General features: G+C 41.0%; 1 protein-coding gene across 9 annotated transcripts in view; it reads right to left on the bottom strand.

Moving 5' to 3' along the window:
* Window positions 1-7,360, bottom strand: part of RCCD1 (RCC1 domain containing 1) — a 33,925-nt gene that overhangs the window by 8,568 nt on the left and 17,997 nt on the right. The gene's annotated exons all lie outside the window — the stretch shown is intronic.

The following is a 7,360-nucleotide window of genomic DNA, read 5'->3' as shown; positions in this document are numbered from 1 at the left end:
GATTTTTTTGTTGGGAGTATGGTTTTATGTTCTGTGCATTTCTAAATATATCTTGAGAAAAGTTTGAGAGAAAAAGTCCAATTCCTGATATGTAAATTTCCATTTGCACTACTCTCTGTCCCTAACAGGACATCTTTTATAGGCCTGGCTTTTTGGTTTTTTAACAGCCTTTATTTTTATTAGAAAAGCCCATTTACAGTGTACACTTGGATAAATTTTGACACAGTTTCACACACTTGTGAAACCATCACCACAATCCAGTTTCTGAACATAACCATTACCCCCAAAATTTCCTCCTGCCCCTTTACAGTTTTCCCCTCCCCACCCCTACCAACCATTTATCTGCTTTGTGTCACTGTGGAGGAGTTTGCATTTTCTAGAGTTTTAGCTAAGTAGAATCCTGCAGTATATATTCTTTTGGGGGGCTTTTTTTTGTGTGTGGTTTTTTTTTTTCAATATATGAAGTTTATTGTCAAATTGGTTCCCATACAACACCCAGTGCTCATCCCAACAGGTGCCCTCCTCAATACCCATCACCCAGCCTCCCCTCCCTCCCACCCCCCCATCAACCCTCAGTTCTCAGTTTCAGTTTTTAAGAGTCTCTTATGCTTTGGCTCTCTTCCATTCTAACCTTTTTTTTTTTTCCTTCCCCTCCCCCATGGGTTTCTGTTAAATTTCTCAGGATCCACATAAGAGTGAACACATATGGTATCTGTCTTTCTCTGTATGGCTTATTTCACTTAGCATCACACTCTGCAGTTTCATCCACGTTGCTACAAAGGGCCAGATTTCATTCTTTCTCATTGCCACGTAGTACTCCACTGTGTATATAAACCACAATTTCTTTATCCATTCATCAGTTGATGGACATTTAGGCTCTTTCCATAATTTGGCTATTGTTGAGAGTGCTGCTATGAACATTGGGGTACAAGTGCCCCTATGCATGGGGCTGGCTCTTTTGACTTTGATTTTGAATTTCATCCGTACTGTTGTGTCCATATTTCTTTCCTTTTTATGGTTGAGTCCTATTCCGGGGTATGGGGAGACCACAGTTTATTCACTTTTTATGTTTATTCACATTTGGCTTGTTTCCAGTTTAGGGCTATTAAAAATAAAGCTGCTGTGAACGTTCACGTACAAGTCTTTGTATGGAGCTGTACTTTTTGGGGGGTAAATACCAAGGAGTGGAACAGCTAGGTCAGATGTAGCTCTACGTTTGTTTTCCAAAGTGGTTGAACTATTGTATGTTCTCACCAGTAACAGATGAAGGTTTCAGTTCCTCTACCTCTTCTCTACTACTTGGTATTGTTTTTATAATTTTAGCCATTTTAGGAGATACGAGGCAATATCTCATTGTAGTTTTAATTTGCGCTACCCTAATGATGTCAAGCATCTTTTCACGTGCTTATTTTGCCATCCTTACCTTGTTTGGACAAGTACCTAGTCGCGGTTTTTGCCCGTTTTAAAAACTGGGTTGAGTTTTGAGAGTTCTCTATCCAAGCATGCCTCAGATAATGCAGGTTTGGTTCTAGACCACCACAATAAACCAAGTCAAATGAATTTTTTTCGTTTCCCAGAGCATGCAGAAGTTAATAAACTACTACAGGATAGTGAAACCTTAAGTGTGCAGTAGCATTAGTTCTAAGGAAAAAAAAAGTACTTACCTTAATTAAAAAATACTTTATTGCTAAAATAGCTAATAGCCATCATGAGCTGTAAGTCATAATCACTCATCACAAATCACCAAGTATGAAATATTGAGGGAATTACCAAAATAGGACACAGAGACCAGAAGTGAGCAAACTGTGTTGGAAAAATGGCGCTGAGAGACTTGATGGATGCAAGTTGCCACAAACCTTCAAGCTGTAACAAACACAGTATCTGCGAAGTGTGATAAGATGAGGCATGCGTGTATGCTTTGGATACAAGTCTGTTGGTCCCGTTTTGCAAAGATTCTCTCTCAGTCTGTGGCTTCTCTTTCCAGTCTTTTAACAGTGTCTTTGAAGAGCAGAGGTTTAAGTTTGATGAATTCCATTTTTCTTTGGATTGTGTTTTTGTTGTTCTAAGAAACCATTACCTAACCCAAGAGGTAAAGGTTTTCTAGAAGTTTAAAATCTCAGGTTTTATGTTTATGTCTGTGATCCATTTTGGCTCTGTGTGTATCCATGTATATGGCTCCAGCTAGGACTTTCAGTTCCTTTGCTTCGCATGTAGATATCCAGTTTCTAGCAACATTAGTTGAAAAGGCTGTCCCTTTCTCCACCGTATTGCTTTTGTACCTTTGTCAAAAATCAGTTGCCTTGAGTTTCTGTTCCATTGATCCATTTGTCTTAATGGCCATACGACATGGTCTCGATGACTGTAGATTTATACTAATTCTTGAAATTAGGTAGTGTTAGCTTTCCAATTTTATACCTGTAAAAGTTACTTTGGCTGCTCCAGGTCCTTTGCTTTTTCAGATGAATTTCAGAATTAGCTTGTCAGTTTCTACAAAAGAATCTAGCCTTCTTGAATCTATTGATCAATTTAGGGAGAAGTGACCTATTCATTTATTTAGCTCTTCTCTCAGCAGTATTTTATAGGTCATATATCCAGATCTTTCACATCTTTGTCAGATTTATCCCTAAGTAGTTCATATTTCTTGATGCCACCGTGAGATTTTTAACTTACAATTTCTGGTTATTGCCTGCCTGTAGGAACACAGTTGATTTCTGTATATTGCTCTTATATTCTGAAACCTTGCTAAACTCACTTATTAAAAGAAAAATAAGGGGCACCTGGCTCAGTTGGCGTATCCAACACTTGATCTTGGGGTCCTGAGTTCGAGCCCCTTGTTGGGTGTAGAGATTACTAGAAATAAACTTAATTAAAAAAAAAAAAAAGAGGAAAAAAATACCCTCTTAATCAATTGGCTCTGCTTTGTGGACCATTCCTTCATGGCTCAGCCAGGCTATTCACACTCTGTTTCAGCCTCTACTTTTTTTTTTTTTTTTTTTTTTTTTTTAGAGAGAGTGAAAGAAAGGGGCAGAGTTTGGGGAAGGAGAATCCTAAGCAGGCTCCACTCTCAGCATAGAGCCCAACACGGGGCCCCATCCCACAATCCTGGGTTCATGACCCGAACCAAATCAACAGTCAGACGCTCAACCGACTGAAGCACCCAGGCGCCCCTCAGCCTCCACTTCTGCTTGTGTGGAGCCTGAAGACGAGCCAGAGTGCGAGCTGAGTGCTTTGTCAGGCCTTTCCTGGAGTACATCAGCACTGGGCATGGGCTACGTTTCCCCAGTTCGTCCTTATGCCTGTGGGAGCTCGGAAAGGCCTTTCCCTAAGTAGCCCCTTTCCCAACGTTTTCTTTCCAGTCTTCTTACAGGTCTGTTGCTTGTCCCAACGATCGTCCCTTGTCCAAGTTGCTGCAGCCAATTCCAGGGCCATGGAACACTTTTGGCCAGAGCCACCCAGCCTTGGGAACACAGAGTCTGGCAAAACAAAGGCCAGCTCTTAGGTTGGTCTTTCAGGCAAGGGCCAGATGTGTTGAAGCCCACAGTCCCGAAGCTTTGAGAAGGACTATATTCCTCCCGCTGGTGCTAACAGCACGCACCAAAACCGTGAGCTCTTGTCCTCCTTATGGCCCCCCACGTGCGGTGTAGTAGGCAGGCAACTGGAAATGTCCTAGCACACTCACCGCAAAGCATCCGCTTCTTTCTTCCCCGGGTCGTGGGAAGTTTTTGACTAGATTTCTAGAGTTCTGCAAAAGTAGATTCTGACGGTTTCCACCACCAGTTCATTAGCTGCTTTTGTGGAAAGGCAGAGCCTTGGAGTTCCCTACACCATTTTCAGTGACGTCCCAATTCTAAATGTTTATACACCTAAAATGGCTTTGAAATATAACAAAGCAAAACTGATAGGACCGAAAGGAAAATATGGACAAATCTGCCATTAGACTTCACTTTTCTCAGGAATGATAGAACTGGATAAAAAATAGTCAAGGCTATAGAGAAAACGATTCCCACCAATAACCGGTTGGACCCAGTTGTAGAACAACATCCAGCAACAGCAGAAACGTTCTTTTGCAAAGTGCATATGGAACAGTCATGAAAATAGACCATAGTCTGGGGCATAAACCTTAAGTTTTTAAAAACTTTAAATGATGCAGGCACCTGGGTGGCTCAGTCGGTTAAGCATCCAACTATTGGTTTTGGCTCAGGTCATGATCTCACTGTTCAACAGTGTGGAACCTGTTTGGGATTCTCTCTCTCCCTCTTGCCCCCCCCCCCCACGCTCCCTCTTTCAAAATGAATTAAAAAAATCTTAAGAAAAATTTAATTCCATTAAACTTAACTATAACAAACTCTCAGAAAATGCCCCAATGCTTGGCAATTAGATAACACATCTAAATGATACAGAAAGGAAAGGAATTTTCAAAGGAAATTTGCAGACATTGTAAACTGAAAAAAAAATACTACATATCAACGTTTGAGATGCAGCTAAAGCACTAGAGGAAATGTTACAGTATTAAATGCTTATCTTAGAAGAAAAGTCTCAGTGCAATGAGTTTCTATGTTAAGAAACTAAAAACAACAAAATAACCTGAAAAGGAGAAAGGAAGTAAATAAACATAAGAGCAGGAAGCAATGAAATTGAAAAGACCAAAGCAACATAGAGGAAATAAATAAAAAATCGGATTCTTAAAAAAAAAAGTAAACTTTTAGTGATAAAGAAAGGAAATAACAGATTAATGTCAGGAATGAAAGTAGGGCTATCACTGTAAATTTTTTAATGTTTATTTTTGACAGAAAGACAGAACATGAGCAGGGGAGGAGCAGAGAGAGAGGGAGACACAGAATCCAAAGCAGGCTCCAGGCTCTGACCTGTCAGCACAGAGCCCGATGTGGGGCTTGAACTCACAAACCATGAGATCATGACCCGAGCTGAGGTCAGATGCTTGACCGAACGAGCCACCCAGCCACCCCAAGGGTAGCTATAGTCTCCACGAACCTGAAAGGGATCATGAGTGACAGTTACAAACTCTCTGCATAGAAATTTTGACAACTTAAGCAGATAAATTCCTTGAAAGACATAAATTACCAAACTCACCCCAAAAGGGAGAATCGGAATAGTCCTATAGCAATCAAAGAAATTTAACCCATCATTAAAACCCTGAAAATGAAAACTCTAGGCCTAGACAGCATTATTGGTGGATTCTACTAAACATTTAAATTAGATGGAACACCAACTCCATGCAATTTCTTCCAGAAAACAGTAGACCTACCACTTTTCACTCATTTTATGAGAAGGACTCTGGTACCAAAACCACAGAAACACGAAACAAACCACAGACTAATATCCTTTGTGAACAGATACAAAAATCCTTAATATTAGCAAATTGAATCCAAAAACATAAAAGAATACATCATGACAAAGTAGGGTTTACCCCAGCAAAGACAAGGCCGGCTTGGGAATGTAAGATAGGACCCAGAAGTTTCACTCCTAGGTATTAACACCCAATTGAAAACATGTTTGGGGTGTCTGGGTGGCTCAGTCAGTTGAGCATCCGACTCAGCCTCAGGTCACCATCTCACAGTTTGTGGGATGGAGCCTTGCGTTGGGCTCTGCACGGACAGCCTGATTGGAGTTCTGTCTCTCCCTCTGCCCCTCCCCACTCGTGCTCTCTCAAAATAAACTTTATATATATTTTTTTCAACGTTTATTTATTTTTGGGACAGAGAGAGACAGCATGAACGGGGGAGGGGCAGAGAGAGAGGGAGACACAGAATCGGAAACAGGCTCCAGGCTCCGAGCCATCAGCCCAGAGCCCGACGCGGGGCTCGAACTCGCGGACCGCGAGATCGTGACCTGGCTGAAGTCGGACGCTTAACCGACTGCGCCACCCAGGTGCCCCTCTCAAAATAAACTTTAAAAAAAGGTGGCAGGATATATTTTTTTAAATGTTCCTACAAAAACACATACACAAATGTTTACATTATTCCTCATAGCAAAAAAGTGGAAACCACTCAACTGTTCATCAGTTGACAGAAAGATGAACAAAATGAAGTATCTCCACACAGAATATTATGCAGCATAAAAAGGGATCCATGTGGGGCACGTGGCTGGCTCAGTCGGTTAAGTGTCTCTTGGTTTCAACTCAGGTCATGATCTCAGGTTTCTGAGTCCAAGCCCCACGTTGGGCTCTGCACTGACACTGTGGAGCCTGGTTGGGATTCTCTCTCTCCCGCTCCCACACATTCAAATTAAAAAAAAAAAAAAGGAATACATGCTACAACATGGATGAACCTTGAAAACACTGCTATTATGTCAAAGAAGCCTGACGCAAAAGGCCATATGTTGTAGGATTCCATTTATATGAAACCCCTAGAAGAGGCAAATCCTTACGAAAAGAAAGTCGATTAGTGGTGCCAGGGACAAGAGGTCAATGGGCAGTGACCACTAATTGGTAAGAGGTTTCTTTTGGGGGTGATGAAAATGTTCTGAAATTCGATTGTGGTGATGGTTGTTGCACAACGTTGTGAAGGGACTGAAAGCCACTGAACCGTGTCGTGGCTCCGTCGGTTAAGCGCCCAACTCTTGACTCGTGGTTCAGGAGATCAAGCCCCGTGTTGGGCTCGGGGCTGACAGCGCTGAGCCTACTTGAGGTTCTCTCTGTCTCTGCCCCTCCCTCTTGCACATGCGTGCTCTCTCTCAAAATAAACTTTTTAAAATAAGTAAAAGTGTGAATTCTACAGTATGTGAACTATGTATAATTTTTAAAAACCAGTGTAATCTACCATATTAACCAAAAAAACCCACGTGATCCTATCAATTGATGTAGGAAAAGCATTTGACAAAAATTATAAAATTTTCCAGAAAATGAGGAATAATAGGAGAGTTCCTTAACCTGATAAATTGCATCTACCAGAGTCAACTTACAGGTAACATATAAAACTAACCACTGGATGTTTTCCTCGTAAGATTACAAATAAGGCAAAGCTGTGTACTTGTACTCCTCCTATTGAATAGCATACTGGAATTCCTAACCGGTGCGATAAGGCAAGAAGAAATAAGTGACACACAGATTGGAAAAAAGAAATGAAACCATCTTCATTCACAGGGATCATGGTTGTGTAGATCCCAAGGAACCTACCTACAAAAAGCTCCAATTAGTTCCACAAGGCTATAGGATACAAGGTTTACCTACAGAATCAACCTCATTTCTACATACTATGTAATCAACAATTAAAACTAAAATTTGCAAAAGCATTTAAAAGAACTCCAAAACAAATACCTAGGTACAAATCGAAACATGTTATCTGTATGCTGAAAACTGCAAACTACTGATGAAAGAGACAAGACCTGTTTCAATAGACCT

The sequence above is a fragment of the Felis catus genome, chromosome B3, assembly GCF_018350175.1.
Source record: "Felis catus isolate Fca126 chromosome B3, F.catus_Fca126_mat1.0, whole genome shotgun sequence".
NCBI lineage: Eukaryota > Metazoa > Chordata > Mammalia > Carnivora > Felidae > Felis > Felis catus.
The sequence above is the reverse complement of the archived record's forward strand: the minus strand, read 5'-3'. Positions and strand labels throughout refer to the sequence as shown.